Below are 17,284 nucleotides of genomic sequence, written 5' to 3'. Positions count from 1 at the left end.
CAAAAACTGACAGCAGGCAAGATTTGTTTCTCAACCTTTGCCTTAAAGATGCAAACATTATTCTAGATACTCATGTTGAGCTAAATTAATGCTTAATATAGTATTTAAGATCCACTAAATCTGTATAGCAAAGTGATTCAGTTTTATATACATTTATATTTTGCATATATATTCTTTTTTAGACTCTTTTCCATTATAGGTTATTACGAGGCATTGAGTATTGTTCCCTGTGCTATACAGTAGGTCCTTGATAGTTATCTGTTTCATATACAGTAATACTCATAGTTTATTTAAGATCAACAAAGTAAGCTATGTGTAATAATCAACATTTTTTTGAGATGGAGAAACCAAGGTACTTACATGTCTTATATGCAGAGAACATTATGAGAAACGCTGGGCTGGAAGAAGCACAAGCTGAAATCAAGATTGCCGGGAGAAATATCAATAATCTCAGATATGCAGATGACACAACCCTTATGGCAGAAAGTGAACAGGAACTAAAAAGTTCTTGATGGAAGTGAAAGAGGAGAGTGAAAAAGTTGGCTTAAAGCTCAACATTCAGAGACTAAGATCATGGCATCTGGTCCCATCACTTCATGGCAAATAGATGGGGAAACAGTGGAAACAGTGTCAGACTTTATTTTTGGGGGCTCCAAAATCACTGCAGGGGTGATTGCAGCCATGAAATTAAAAGACGCTTACTCCTTGCAAGGAAAGTTATGACCAACCTAGATAGCATATTGAAAAGCAGAGACATTACTTTGCCAACAAAGGTCCATCTAGTCAAGGCTATGGTTTTTCAAGTGGTCAGGTATGGATATGAGAGTTGGACTGTGAGGAAAGCTGAGCGCCGAAGAATTGATGCTTTTGAACTGTGGTGTTGGAGAAGACTCTTGAGAGTCCCTTGGACTGCAAGGAGATCCAACCAGTCCATCCTAAAGGAGATCATTCCTGGATGTTCATTGGAAGGACTGATGTTGAAGTTGAAACTCCAACACTTTGGCCACCTCATGCGAAGAGTTGACTCATTGGAAGAGACCCTGATGCTGGGAGGGGTTGAGGGCAAGAGAAGAAGGGGGTGACAGAGGATGAGATGGCTTGATGGCATCATCGACTCGATGGACATGAGTTTGGATAAACTCTGGGAGTTGGTGATGGACAGGGAGGCCTGGCATGCTGTGATTTATGGGGTCACAAAGAATCGGACATGACTGAGCGACTGAACTGAACTGACTCTTCCCAAAATTAGACCCCACAAACCAGTCAATGACAGTATCATGATTTGAATCCAAGTCTTCCTGTGTACACTCCTTTCATGAAAATGATAAAAGCCAACATATATGGAGTATCCAACATGTGTCAGACTGTTCTAAATGCTGTAGACCAGTGCTTCTGAATCTGGTGACATCTGAAAGTGTCTGGAGACATGGCTGGTTGCCATAGTGTCGGAAAAAGGTGCTTCCTGGCATGTAACAGGTAGAGGCCAGGGATGAAAACTCCTACAATGTACAGAGCAATCCTCCACAATGAAGAATTACCCAGCGCAAAATGTCTATCATGCCAAGACTAGGAATCCCTACTTTAGGGGTATTATCTCATTTAATCGTCACAACAACCCTAAGAGATGTCGTTATATTTCCCCATTTAATAGACGGGGAAACTGAAGCCTGGCGGAGTTAAGTAACATACCAAATCTCACCCTGCCAGAATTCTGGGCTCAAAACCAGACAACCTGGCACCACCAGGCCATAATTCAGAACAAACATTGCAGTTTTTAAAAATACATTCTTTAGTAGGATTATTTTATTAATGCTCTCCCTAGATTAAAATGGACATGAGTATATTGGTCTCTTCTTACCACTGAATCCCCTGTGCCTAGCCTAGGGCCTGCTCCATGGTTGTTGTTCAGTCGCTAAATCATATCTGACTTTTTTGCAACCCCATGGGTATAGCCCGCCAGGCTCCTCTGTCCATGAGATTTCCTAGGCAAGAATACTGAAGTGGGTTGCAATTTCCTCCTCCAGAGGATCTTCCCAACCTGGGAATTGATTCCCCATCTCCTACATTGGCAGGTGGATTCTTTTCCACTCAACCACCTGGGAAACCCCTGCTCCATGGTAGACACTCAGGAAATCAATGAATGAATGAACATACACCTTTTACATAAGAGACTCCAGAACCTCTGCTTTTACCATCAGTGAAACTGTCCATTTCTCTCTCTGTGGATGGATAAAGAGATAGATAGATTGGTGCAGTCAGTTCAGTCACTCAGTCGTGTCTGACTCTCTGCAACCCAGCAGACTGCAGCAGGCCAGGCCTCCCTGTCCATCACCAACTGATGGAGTCTGCTCAAACTTGTGTTCATCAAGTTGGTGATGCCATCCAACCATCTCATCCTCTGTCATCCCTTTCTCCTGACTTCAATCTTTCCCAGCATCAGAGTCTTTTCCAATGAGTCACCTTTGTATCAGGTGGCCAAAGTATTGGAGTTTCAGCTTCAGCATCAGTCCTTCTAATGAATATTCAGGACTTATTTCCTTTAAGATTGACTGGTTTGATCTCCTTGCAGTCCAAGGGACTCTCAAGATTCTTTTCCAACATCACAGTTCAAAAGCATCAATTCTTTGTGCTCAGCTTTCTTTATAGTCCAACTCTCACATCCATAAATGACTACTGGAAAAACCATAGCTTTGATAGATGGACCTTTGTCAGCATATTAATGTCTCTGCTTCTTAATATGCTATCTAGGTTGGTCATAGCTTTTCTTCCAAGGAGCAAGTGTCTTAATTTCGTGGCTGCAGTCACCATCTGCAGTGATTTTGGATCCCAAGAAAATAAAATCTCTCACTGTTTCCTTTGTTTCCCCATTTGTTTGCCATGAAGTGATGGGAACGGATGCCATGGTCTTCGTTTTTGAATGTTGAGTTTTAAGCCGACTTTTTCACACTACTCTTTCACTTTCATCAACGGGCTTTTTAGTTCCTGTTCACTTTCTACCATAAGGGTGGTGTCATCTGCGTATCTGAGGTTATTGATATTTCTCCCGGCAATCTTGATTCCAGCTTGTGTTTCTTCCAGCCCAGTGTTTCTCATGATGTACTCTGCATATAAGTTAAATAAGCAGGGCGACAATATACAGCCTTGACGTACTCCTTTTCCTATTTGGAACCAGTCAGTTGTTCCATGTCCAGTTCTAACTGTTGCTTCCTGACCTGCATACAAATTTCTCGAGACAGATCAGGTGGTCTGGTATTCCCATCTCTTTAAGAATTTTCCACAGTTTTTTGTGATTCACACAGTCAAAGGCTTTAGCATAGTCAATAAAGCAGATATTTTTCTGGAACTCTCTGGCTTTTTCTGTGATCCAATTATTGTTGACAATTTGATGTCTGGTTCCTTTGCCTTTTAGATCCAGCTTGAACATGTGGAAGTCCTCAGTTCATGTACTGTTGAAGCCTGACTTGGAGAATTTTGAGCATTACTTTGCTAGCGTGTAAGATAAGTGCAATTGTGCAGTAGTTTGAACATTCTTTAGCATTGCCTTTCTTTGGGACTTGAATGAAAACTGACCTTTTCCAGTCCTGAGACCACTGCTGAGTTTTCCAAATTTGCTGGCATATTGAGTGAAGCACTTTATTGGCATCATTTTTTAGTATTTGAAATAGCTCAACTGGAATTCCATCACCTCCACTAGCTTTGTTCATAGGGATGCTTCCTGAGACCCACTTGATTTCGCGCTTCAGGATGTCTGGTTCTAGGTAAGTGATGACACCATTGTGGTTATCTGGGTCATGAAGATCTTTTTTGTACAGTTCTTCTGTGTATTCTTACCACCTCTTCTTAATATCTTCTGCTTCTGTGAGATCCATACCGTTTCTATCCTTTATTGAGCCCATCTTTACATGAAATGTTCCCTTGGTATCTCTAATTTTATTGAAGAGATATAGTCTTTCCCATTCTATTGTTTTCCTCTATTTCTTTGCATTGATCAATGAGGAAGGTTTTCTGATCTCTCTTTACCATTCTTTGGAACTCTGCATTCAGATAGGTATATCTTTCCTTTTCTCCTTTGCCTTTCACTTCTCTTCTTTTCTCAGGTATTTGTAAGGCCTCCTCAGACAACCATTTTTCCTTTTTGCATTTCTTTTTCTTGGGGATGGTCTTGATCACTGCCTCCTGTACAATGTCACAAACCTCCGTCCATAGTTCTTTGGGCACTCTGTCTATCAGATCTAATCCCTTAAATCTATATGTCACTTCCACTGTGTAATCATAAGGGATTTGATTTAATCATTTGACACCTGAACGGTCTAGTGGTTTTCCCTACTTTCTTCAATTTAAGTCTGAATTTTGCAATGAGTTCGGGGTCTGAGTCACAGTCAGCTCCTGGTCTTGTTTTTGCTGACTGTATAGAGCTTATCCATCTTTGGCTGCAAAGAATATAATCAATCTGATGATATCCACCATCTGGTATTGTCCATGTGTAGAGTAGTCTTTTGTGTTGTTGGAAGAGGGTATCTGCTATGACCAATGCATTCTCTTGGCAAAACTCTGTTAACCTTTGCCCTGCTTCATTTTGTACTCCAAGGCCAAACTTGTCTGTTACTCCAGGTATCTATCGACTTCCTATTTTTGCATTCCAGTCCCCTATGTTGAAAAGGACATCTTTTTTTTTTTTTGGTATGATTTCTAGAAGGTCTTGTAGGTCTTCATAGAACTGTTCAACTTCAGCTACTTCAGCATTAGTGGTTGGGGCATAGACTTGGATTACTGTGATAGTGAATGGTTTGCCTTGGAAATGAACAGAGATCATTCTGTCATTTTTGAGATTGCACCCAAGTACTGCATTTCAGACTCTTTTGTTGACAATGAGGGCTACTCCATTTCTTCTAAGGGATTCTTGCCCAGAGTAGTAGATATAATGGTCACCTGAATTAAATTTACCCATTCTGGTTCATTTTAGTTCACTGATTATTAAAATGTCGATATTCACTCTTGCCATCTCCTGTTTGACCACTTCCAATTTACCTTGATTCACGGACCTAACTTTCAGGTTCCTATGCAATATTGTTCTTTAGAGCATCAGATTTTACTTCCATCACCAGTCACATCCACAACTGGGCGTTCTTTTTGCTTTGGCTCTATCTCTTCATTCTTTCTGAAGTTATTTCTCCACTCTTCTCCAGTAGCATTTTGGGCACCTACTGACCTGAGAGTTCATCTTTCAGTGCCATATCTTTTTGCCTTTTCATACTGTACATAGATGGATAGATAGATAGATAGAGATATGTAGATCACGTATGCATGCATACTCAGTTGCTCAGTCATGTCCAGCGTTTTGCAACCCAATGGACTATAGCCTGCCAAACTCTCCTGTCCATGGGATTTTCCAGGCAAGAAAACTGGTGTGGGTTTCCATTTTCTCCTCCAGGGGATCTTCTCACCCCAGGGATCAAACGCACATCTCCTGCATTTTCCACTGAGCCACCTGGGAAACCCCACACACGTTTACTTAAGTGAAATCTTCAAAGAACTGAGAGTCATCCCTTACCATTCTGGAACTCTTTTCAAATCTTCCTGCACACATTTCTTCTTAAACATGGAGCTGAATAATTAAACTCAAACATTTACTCTGTGCTTTTAAACTCACAGAGGACTTTCTATCTGTATTATCTTGTTTTCACAAGAACCTGTGCTCCACTATGAGAATGTGAAACTGGGAATCTGAGGGGGACTTGCTAAAGGTCACATGGCTGTTAAGTAGTGGGATTGGGTCTGACCCCTGGTCTTTGGTATCATTCTCTCATTTTTTTTCCACTTAGGCCTGCTACTCCCTCTCAGTGGTTAACCTCACCTTGACAACTTAGGGTCTCCTTCTGCCCATGGGTTGCCCTACATGTGGTCTAGTGGGCTACAAAGCCATGTCAAGTGATTATACTCTCACTGGGCCCTACGTGTGGAATTCTCTGTGCAGATGTATTTATTATGTATTAATATAATGTCTCAGTTTCCTCAGGGCTTCCCAGGTGGCTCAGTGGTAAAGAATTCACCTGCGAATGGAGGAGACGTAGGAGACACGGGTTCAATCCCTAGGTCAGGAAGATCCCCTGGAGAAGGAAATGGCAACCCAGCCTAGTATTCTTGCCTGGAAGATCCCATGGACAGAAGACCCTGACAGACGGACTACAGTCTTTGGGGTAGTAAAGAGTAGGATATGACTTAGCAACTGAAAAACCAAACAGAGTATACAATCTGAGAGACTTAATACAGGCATACCTCATTTTAGTGCTATTTGGTTTATTGAGTTTTTCATAGATAGAAAGTTTGTGGCAATCTGAATTGTAAGATGAGGGTTAGCACTTTTTAGCAATAAAGTTTTGTTAATTAAGATATATATATATATAGTTTTTTTAGACATAATCCTATTGCACACTAAACAGACTATAGTATGGTCTAAACATAACTTTTGTATGAACTGGAAAACCAAAACATTCGCATGACTTGCTTCATTGTGATATTTGCTTTATTGCAGTGGTCTGGAACTGAATCTGCAATATCTCTGAAATATGCCTGTATATGATTTTGGGAATTGTGTCAATAGTTATCCCCAGGACAACAAGATTATGCAATGTGAATAAATCTCACACTGACAGGAAGAACTCCAAAGAGGCCAACACAGCTGCCAAGGCTCACTGAGGAGAGTCCTGCTGTGTCTAGTGTCTAGCTGTCTCCAGAGGGGAGGGGGAGCTGGGCATGGAGGATGGAGGGAAGTGAAATTAGATAAGACCTGCCCTCTGGGGTCTCCTTCCCGAGGATGTGAAAGCTTGAAAGGGCTTCTTTCCAGGGCTGCTGCATTGTACAACTCCAGGGGGCACTGGTTCCCCCACACATAAGTGTATATGGTAGCCCCTGATTCTCTTTCAGAGGAAGCTGATCTGCGGGGAGGGAAGCAGACTAGGGACTTGGGCATGTCACCTCTATGAGGGGCTAGCTTTGCTTTCTTCTCTTGGCCACCGTAGGTGGCAATATAAAGTTCAGTTTTTTAAATGTTTCCCTCCTGTGTCTGCATTGCTTCTTACCTCTCCTCACCCTTCAGTGAAATCAGACCCTCCCACACAGCCTTCAGAGAGGTGGTTGTGAGAAGTTGGTGGGGGAGGTAACAGAAGGGCACTCTATCCACGCTCCTGCCTTCACACTCAAGGCAGTGGTACTGATGCAGGTAAGGATGCAGGGGTCCAGGGGCTACCAGAAGTGACATGTGGTCAGGAAAGAGGCCTGTGGCTGTGCTGGGGTGGAAAGGAGAGCCCCAGTTCCAAAGAGGAACAGTTCAGGGCAGGACATTCGAGACAAGCTTCCTCCTCCCAAATATTTCAGACAAAGGGACCCTTCCAGGTGAGGCAGTTTGCACACGCCTTTTGGGTCCAAGGGGAGTGAATTTACTGTTCTCATGTCTCAGAACTGTGAAAATTATTTTTGGCTTCTGACTCATAGCTATTTTTTTTTCTTTTTTAACTTTTTTCTCTATTAAAGAGAAGGGTACTTAAAAAAAACAAAAAAACAAAAACTGTTATCTTGTAAATAAGAGGGAAAAAAACTTCCCCAGTTGTTTTCCCTTGGAAACACATTTACTTCCTGTTTCTACTTCATGCCTTCCCCCTTTTATTCATGTATTCATTGAGAAAGACTCTTACTAGCTGCCCCCTTCCTGAGCCTGCTAAAGGCTGGAAACCAACAATGGCAGGCCAGGTCCCTACTGGGGAATTGTTGACGACTTACCCAGGAGGCGCCAAACAAAGGCAAGAACTCTGAAAGCCACAGCTGGGGGGCAGCCCCCGGAAGCAGGAGTTGGTCTCCCTTGCAGGAATTCTCTCCGTGGAGGGAGGTGTGCAAAGAATCAGAATCACAGCTCCCCAGGGAGGTCTAATAGGCCCACCTGCAGAAGCGTGTCCCTGGCCCCAGCCACGGAGGACACCTTCAGAGTGGAAAGACCCCAACCCATGTCGTTTGGAGTAAGTGACGTTTTAACACTCTTAAAAGGTGAAGAACTTCCCTGGCAGTCCAGGGAATGGACTTCTAATGCAGGGATCACAGGTTCAATCCCTGGTCTGGGAACTAAGATTCCACATGCATGCAGTGTGCCCCTCCCCTCCCCCCACCCTGGCCAAAAAAGTGCAGGTGTTTCTTCCGTAAAGAAGGGAGGGAAGACAGACCTGGGCAGAGGGACCAGCATATACTAAGGGACAGAGACTTGGAATAGTGTGAGCATTTAGGAATCTTCTAGAAAGGTACCCAAGTGAGGGGACACAGGTAGGAGTGATGGGAAAACAGACTGAGCAGGGAAGGCTAGCTATGATCCAGGCTTGAAAAGTTGAGGAATCCCTTCATCTCTAAAGTAGTTTCTCTGTGTTTGTAGCAAGTTAATTTCCTCCTGTTTGGATAACATTAAGTATTAGGCTGTGAGAGAATGGGGTAGGGAGAACTTTCAACAAAGCCAAAAGAAACCCACACCTTGACAATTCATTCCACTATCTGATAAGCACTAAATTAATTTCCATATTAACACATTATGTGGAGATAAGACACAGAAACAGGAATCACAAAAGACACACAGGGCTCTTATTAAATTTCCGAGACAGTGTGTGAATTAGTCTGAAGCCCAGGAAACATAACACAGGAGAGCTTTGCAGGGAGCAGCTGTACAGAGATGAATTACCTGGAGAAATAGGTTTGGCTCTGGAACTGATGTTTTCTTTTCCCTGTGAATAGAACAAGATAAGACACGTCTCTTACAAAATGTAACTGTTTCTGACACTCTTTCCCCCTGACTCCCACAGGCACCTCACCAAGTGCTGCCAGGCACCCAAGCAAGCTCTCGGCAAGACCCAAGAGTTCATTATCCAGCCATGTGGGCCTCTCCAATCCAGGCCCCAGCACATCTTGTGGATGAAATTGTGCAAATCTAGGGGAAAAAGCCTGTTCCCGATCCTCTCAGGCTTGGCTCTGTTCTGTGTTCAGTCGAGCTTTGTGAAGTGAAAGTCTCTCAGTCGTGTCCGACTCGTTGCCTCTCCATGGACTATACAGTCCATGGAATTCTCCAGGCCAGAATACTGGAGTGGGTAGCATTCCCTTCTCCAGGGGATCTTCCCAACCCAGGGTTCGAACCCAGGTCTCCCACATTGCAGGTGGATACTTTACCAGCTGAGCCACAAGAGAAGCCCAAGAATACTGGAGTGGGTAGCCTACTTCTTCCATCCCAGGAAATGAACCGGGGTCTCCTGCATTGCAGGCGGATTCTTTACCAGCTGAGGTACCTTGCATGATGAATTAAAGAATTTTCCATGTGGCTGAAGGCATCGAGGAACTGTACCACTGGTCCCAATACTTAATGCATTTTTAACTTTCCCCCTTTTAACCAGGAGCCAGGGAGAAAAGATAGACTCCAGCTGAATTCTTTCTACGCTAAGACATGAAGAGCCAGAGCTCCCCAGAGCCCTGCAAGTTGCATTTCTCCAGGTTCACTTGGGCAAGACAGAACCCTTCATTTTCCTTCTCTGTTTAATGAAAAAATTGAGCTTCATGATTTCTTTTCTTGTTTTGTTTATTTATTTATATATTTTTGGCTGTCCTGGGTCTTCGTTGCTGTGAGGGCTTTTCTCTAGTTGCAGTGAGCAGGGCTACTCATTAGTTATGGTGCACAGGCTTCTTGCTGTGGTGGCTTCTCTTGTTGAAGAGCACAGGCTCAATAATTGTAGCACAAGAGCTTAGTTGCTCTGTGGCATGTGGGACCTTCCTGGATCAGGGATCAAACTTGTATCCCCTGTGTCCCCTGCATTGGCAGGCACACTCTTCACTGAGCCACCAGCTGAGCCCCAAGCTGCATGATTTCTAATATCCCTATGTATGTTAACATCCTATCATTCCTAGGATAGTAGTAATTAATAGCAACCTGTGCTTTCACAGAGCTTCCCAGGTGGCTTAATGGTAAAGAATATATCTGCCAATGTAGGAGACCCAGGTTCAGTCCCTGGGTTGATAAGATCCCCTGGCGAATGAAATGGCAACCCACTCTACTATTCCTGCCTGGGATATTCCATGGGCAGAGAAGCCTGGCAGGCTACACTTCATGAGGCTGCAAAGGAGGCTAAGTCAGACACGACTTAGCAACTAAACAATGGCAACAACAACAAATGCTTTCCCATTGTGGTGAGCCCGCCTAGAACCCTTCAGTGAAGACTTTATTACTCAGATGTTAGGAATGTCACTGGAGAGAGTTGCCTCAAGCTGCAGAGAGTGCCAGACTGCCCTGGGACAGCCCACCTGGTGGACATGTTGTATAAGCACCCAGCCCTTTCACCTTTACTGACAGTATGCCAAGGGCACTCCAGCTCCAGAGCTCTCCATGCAATTGGCCAAGTCTTTCATTTGGCCTCACCTTCTCCCTCTGCCTCCTTCTTCTATGACATTGCTCCCGCATGCTCCTTAACCAGCATCCTGCAAGCTAACCCCCTTCTCTAAGTCAGGTACTTAGGGAACCCAGCCTACCATGCCTATTCTCATAGACATACAGTTTGAGCCTCTGAGGGACCTCCACCAGGTCTCCTCCCTCATTTTACAAACAAGAAAATGAAGGCTCAGAAAATTATTTACCAAGTTCGACCCATCGGCAGAACCAGGACTAAATCTTCCGCTTCCCAAGTCTCAGGGATGTCCTCTTCCTATCACACCTCACTGCCTTCTCCAGCTTATCTCATTTTCCTTGCCTGGTGGAAAGAGATACGTAGGCAGAGAGATAAATTGATTTATCCATCCATCTCCACCGCAAAGGAGACTAATAAGCAAACGCATGAATTCCTGAGTTATTCACTGCATCTACTTTAAATAAATAAACCATCGGTTTTCGTTTGAGGATTTGTTTTTAACCTCCTTGTGAAGCCGAATCACATAAAGACACACAAGCTCTGAATTAGGAACCAGGAAACGAGTTGTTGTCTCAGATCCTCACTCTTTTGTTGCAAATATGCTGCTGTTTGATATTAGGCTCTTTCATATCCCAAGATTGATTGAGGTTAAGGGGTGCTGCTGCTGCTGCTGCTAAGTCGTTTCAGTCGTGTCCAACTCTGTGTGACCCCACAGACGGCAGCCCACTGGGTTAAGGAGTGGGGACGATGTAAATCATATTATGAAATAATGACCAGTGAGGATGGTTATGTCAGATGCTGTCTTTGGGGGAAGTTGGGTGAAAGATAAACAGGAACTTTCTGTATGCTTTTTGCAATATCTTGTAGTTAAAATTATTTCAAAAGACAAAAGTTAAAAATAATAATAACTGAATGATAGTTTCATTGATCATAACAGGGAATGTTTAGGGATGACTTGAGGTGGCGTGAACAGGGAGGAATGGACAGATTCTATAACATAATCAAAATGCTTAATTGCAAGGCTAGTGCATTCTGAATGTCACTCAGTGGGATGGAGGACAATGACTGTTTCACCAGGCATTTTTTGCTTTTGTTGTTTAGTTGAAGTATAGCTATTCTGCAGCATTGTGTTAGTATCTGGTATATAGATGTGATTCAGTTTTACACACACATATATACATGTTCTTTTCCAGATTCCTTTCCATTATAGATTATTACAAGATACTGAATATAGTTCCCTGTGCTATATGGTAGATCCTTATTGTTTATTTATTTTAAATATAGTTGTGTGAATCTTTTAACCCCTGAAATTAGGATAAACTCCTGATTTCTTACTCCCCCGTCTTCCCCCTCTGGTGACCATAAGTTTGTTTTCTGTGTTTGTGAGTCTGCTTCTGTTTTGGAAATAAGTTCATTTGGATCATTTTGTTAGATTCCATATATAAGTGATATCATATGATACCTCTTTCTCTGTCTGACTTCACTTAGTAAAATAATCTCTAGGTCCATCGTGTTGCTGCAAAGATGTGCCACATCGTCTTTATCCACTCATCTGTTGATTTAGGTTGCTTCTATGGCTTGGCTATTGCAAATAGTGCTACTATGAACATTGGGATGCATATATCTTTTCAAATTAGGGTTTTCTCTGAATTTATGGACATGTGTTTTTTAATTTATTTTATCAAAGTATGGTTGATTTAATTTCTGCTCTCAACAAAGTGATTCAGTTATATATATAACACTGAATTTTTTCACATTCTTTTCCATTATGGTTTATCACAGGATATTGACTATAATTTTCTGTGATATACAATAGGACCTTGTTTTGTTTATCTATCCTACAGTATATAGAATAGTTTTTGTCTGCTGATCCCAAACTCCCCATCCATCTCTCCCACACACCCCCCTTCTTGGCAATCACAGGTCTGTTCTCTATGTCTGTGAGTACAGGCGTGTGTTTTTAAAAGCATGCCCTCCATGACTTAAAAAACTTAAGGCCTTGTTACAGAATACAGATTTGTCATGTGCCCAATATGCAGTGAGCCTAAACAATACAGAAATGTGGGAGTTTGGAGCAGAGAATGGTTTACTACATTTCCATGCAAGAAGAACAGGTGGCTCATGTCCCTAAACACCCCCAAATCCTCAAAGAGTTTCAGCAAAACCTTTTTAAAGGCAAGGTCTTTAAAAGAAAAGGGGGGACGGGTCTCAGGGTATGTGATTAATTCATGCACAATTCTCTGATTGGTTGATATTGAGGTAGCAGGGCAGTTAATATGATCAATCCTTAGGCGCCAGTACGTCTGGGAGCTACGTGCTCATGATCATCAAGTAGTTAATTTCTTCCATTTGGTGGTGGTTTTGAACATCTGAAAAACTCAGGAAATATGGAGGTATGCTACAGGAGAGGATATGGGGTAGAGGTCTGTCCCTGGGAAGGCACCACAGGGTCCTGCTCCCTTGCAGACTTATCTGGATTTTTTAAGCCAGAGCCTTGAAAAATGTCTGCTACAGCACCTGCTTTCTGTTCTGGTTAAATCTTACAGTCTCTCCCACCTCGAGGGCTATCATCCACTGGGTCTGATCAACTCCTTCATTTTACAGACGAAGAAAAGGAAGCCCCAATAAGTAAAAAGCTTGCTCAGGTTGTCCAGAGAGTAGCTGATTTCATAGAATAAAAACAGAAAATTCCAAGTTATAAACAGACACCTGGCCTGTGGTTTGCAGAGTGTCTTGTCCTCTCCAAGAGCCTAGTGTCGGAGAAGCAGAAGCCACATACAAAATGAGTGCCTGGGACGTCTGCCCAGAGGAACAACATCAGGGATGGTCCCTTTCCAGCCCACCGGCTCTAGCCAAGAGCTGCCAGCAACACAGTCCTGCAGGCTGTCCAAGGTAGTCTCCTGGAGAAGGATCCTGAATGCAGGAGCTGTCCACAACTCACTCAAGAACTGAGGATTTTCAGTTTTGAAACTAACCTGCATTCCTGGGTACTGTCAAGTATAAATCAAATGTCACCTTAAAAAGAAAAAGAAACCAATCAACTAACTGAAGACAACTGCCTCCCATCACAATGCCATTCCATAAAATTTCCATTTCTTCTCTGAGTTCTGATGTTTCTCCCAAGAAAAGAAATGTTTTTGCAGTTACAAGATGCAAATATGAACCAAAACTGCTGTTGATTCAAAACGTATATTATCTTAGAGATGTTTGGCTTCCTATAAAATAGTCATGGTTTCTAGTGAATATTTCAATGTTCATAGGGATAAGAAGGACAGTGTGAGGTTTTATCTGTGCACATATTGAAGGCATTTTTTAAATTACTTGTAAACTGCAATATATACACAACCAAGTGTACAAAGCTGATTAATTGTTATATATTATAGATCTGGTAGCCACCATGCTGACCAAGATAGAGGACATTTTCAACACCACCACAGTGTTCCTAGGGCACACAAATATGGACATGACATTTAAATATTATGCAAATTGAGGCCTCCTATGCCCTCTGCCTGGGTGGCCAGCTTATCCCAGATGTGTAATGGACTCCCAGAGGTAGCCAGGGGAGATTGGAGGAAAAATTTCTCTTAAAGGCAATTGCGAGACATTCAGGCACATAACTTCAGAACCTCTCCAAGCAGTCCCATGCCCTTGAGAAAATTTTCTTGACAAAGTAAAGGAAACCTTAAGGGGCAGTGATCACCAACATCTTTGGCATCAGGGACCAGTTTTGTGGAAGACGGTTTTCCATGGACTGAGGCAGGGGGATGGTTTTGGGATGATTCAAGTGCGTTACATTTTTTTTTTTTAATCTGGCTGTGCTGGTTCTTCATTGCTGCCCTGGGGTTTACTCTGTTGCAGCAAACAGGGGCTACTCTCTAGCTGCGGAGCTCGGGCTTCTCATTGCGATGGCTTCTCACTGCAGTGGCTTCCTTGTTTCGGAGCATAGGCTTTAGGCACTCAGGCTTCGACAGTTTCAGCACATGGGCTCAGCAGTTGCAGCTTGTGAGTGTAGTTGCTCCTTGACATGTGGGATCTTCCCCAGCAAAGGATCGAATCCATGTCGACTGCACTGGCAGACAGATTCTTAACCACTAGACCACCAGGGAACTACCAAGGGCACTACATTTATTGTGCACTTTATTTATATCATTATTACATCAGCTTCACCTCAGATTATCAGGCATTCGATCCCATGGGGACCCTGCTTAAGGCAAGGAAAAGGAGAATGGGAGCTGGATGAGGATGGCAGTGAATGTGAGGTTTAAGGAAAATTCAAATGTGGCGGACCAAAGAAAAACAGCAGCGAAACCTGATAGGCTTGACTTGTAAATTACAGTTTTCGGTAAAGAATGATAATGCTTACAGTTTGTTTAATAGCCACTGAGGGGTGGAAACTTTGGTCTAGAGGCTGAAAAAAAGATGCTCCTGCTCCCTTTAAATCCCTAAACTGATGTTTACAGAGAGATGTCTTTTCTCTCTCCTTGATTGTCAAGTCCAGTGCCAAGTATCAGCTTTGATTCTGTTATTTTCCAGTGGGAAATTTCCTTCCACTCTAAAGTCAGGATTTAATAACATAAAGCTGCTGTCAACCCGGGATTTGAGATCTGATTTCACCAACCTTCTTTTTTCTAGGTCACATTTAAAAAGCTTTCTTACTTAGAATCTTCTACCCAGAAGGTTTCCTCTGTCAGGGGCAAAAACCCACTTTTCAAATTAGAAACTTTCCTCTATCTTCCAAAATCCAATTTCTAGTCTGAAAGAAGAGTTCCCCAGCTTCATCCACCTCCCAAAAGCACAGCCTCGTGTCCTGCCTGTGTTTTACCCAGGGCCTGGTTTGCTGATGAACTAAGCCAAGCTGTGCTGAGGACTGCTGCTGCTGCTGCTAAGTCGCTTCAGTCGTGTCCGACTCTGTGCAACCCCCATAGATGGCAGCCCACCAGGCTCCCCCGTCCCTGGGATTCTCCAGGCAAGAACACTGGAGTGGGTTGCCATTTCCTTCTCCAATGCATGAAAGTGAAAAGTGAAAGTGAAGTCACTCAGTCGTGTCCGACTCTTAGCAACCCCATGGACTGCAGCCCACCAGGCTCCTCCGTCCATGGGATTTTCCAGGCAAGAGTACTGGAGTGGGATGCCATCGCCTTCTCCATGCTGAGGACAGTTTTATTTAAAGAAGACACTTGAAGCTGTGGGCTGCTTGGAGACCTTTAGCATCAGATGGTGTTAGGATCTCCAGGTGGTGACCTTTGACTAAAGGAAGAAAGACAATAATAAATAGAAGGCATCATTTTTCAGAGGGTTCAGCTCATCCGCTGTAATCTATAAGCCTTTTAGCTTTCTTTGCTGCCTAGCACAAGTGAACATTTTGAGAAAATATCAAATCTCAATGAGAAGGATTTTTTCTTTCCCTACAAGTTGGGGTTTCATTCATCTGTGTGTGTATAGCAAGAATCCCAGTTGAGCTCAAATCAGAGTCTACCCCCTGCTGTAGAGCTAGCGGGGTCCCATCATGCCTTGGAATTTCTATTTGCCTTGAGTTGATATATACAGAGGATTTGTTTCCTGGCTTCGGGAAGGAGGGAGAGTTTTGTGCACAGATATCTGGACCGAGAAATCCCATCTTGGCTTCAAGACCTATGTTTTTTCCCCACCATGTATATCTGTCTCCTTACAATGTCATCTGATTACAATATGTAACTATCACACATTCATTGTAAATAATTCCAACAACTTATAAAGATACAATACTTTAAAATATAAAAATGCAATAGAATGTTTATTTTATAAAATTTATTTTATTAGTTTATTTTATATATTATTTATTTTATAAAAATGGTACCATCCTAAATAACAAAGACTAGTATTTTGGTGACCACTCTTGCAAGCATCTCTTTATGCATATACGCACATATCTCTGTAATTTTACAAAAATGGGATCTTATATAAATGATCATTTTTCCTGTGGACACCTTTCCCCGCCTCTCTCTGTCCTCATCCCGATCAGCAGCCCATACCCATCTCCATTTTCCCCAATTAACGCTTGTGTCTTAGCCAGAAAGCAGAGCCTGAGACAAGGATTGGCACACAAGTAGTTTATTTGAGGCAGTGACCCAGGGAACAGGAATGAAGAGCTGGAAAGAGCAAAGCAAGGAAGAAAGAAAGTCAATACAAGCGCTCTTTATTGAACTGGTCATGGCCATGAGCAATTAGGACTCAATCCCCCAGGGACCAGCTAAGGAGCTATTGGAATACAACTCAGAATTGTCCACCTGTGGGAAGGGAAGATGGAAGCACTTATTTATTCACTAATTTCTGTCTCTCATTGGTCAAGGATTGCCCCCTGAATATTAATTTCCTTTTATTTCTAGATTGTGCACAAGTGAGCAGCTGCCAGACTAGTTTAGGAGCCATTTCATCAAGTGACTTCAGAGAGAGCTCCAGGCAGAAAGTGAGAAATGAGGTTCAGCTCAGGGAAGATGCTGGAAGGTCATACCTGCACGAAGCTGGTCACTTCAGCAATGGACATGGCAAAAGGTAGGCTGAAGGGATACAAGGCATGAGGCATGAGAGCTGACTAATATATTTCACTCCTTAAGCTACTTGCACCCACTCAAGCCCTTCCTGGAGTCTATTCAGTCACAGTCTTTCCTTTTCATTGTTATACTTGACATATAGTATTATATTAGTTTCAGGTGTACAACATAGTGACTCAATATTTTTATTCACTATGAAATTTTCACAACAATAAGTCCAGTTACCATCCTTCAACATACAAAATGGTTACAATATTATTGATTATATTCCCTATGTATACATTACATCCCTGAGACTTATTTATTTTATAACGGGAAGTTTGTACCTCATAATTC

The sequence above is a fragment of the Bos indicus genome, chromosome 2 (assembly GCF_029378745.1).
Source record: "Bos indicus isolate NIAB-ARS_2022 breed Sahiwal x Tharparkar chromosome 2, NIAB-ARS_B.indTharparkar_mat_pri_1.0, whole genome shotgun sequence".
Classification (NCBI taxonomy): domain Eukaryota; kingdom Metazoa; phylum Chordata; class Mammalia; order Artiodactyla; family Bovidae; genus Bos; species Bos indicus.
This window is presented reverse-complemented; position numbering follows the sequence as displayed.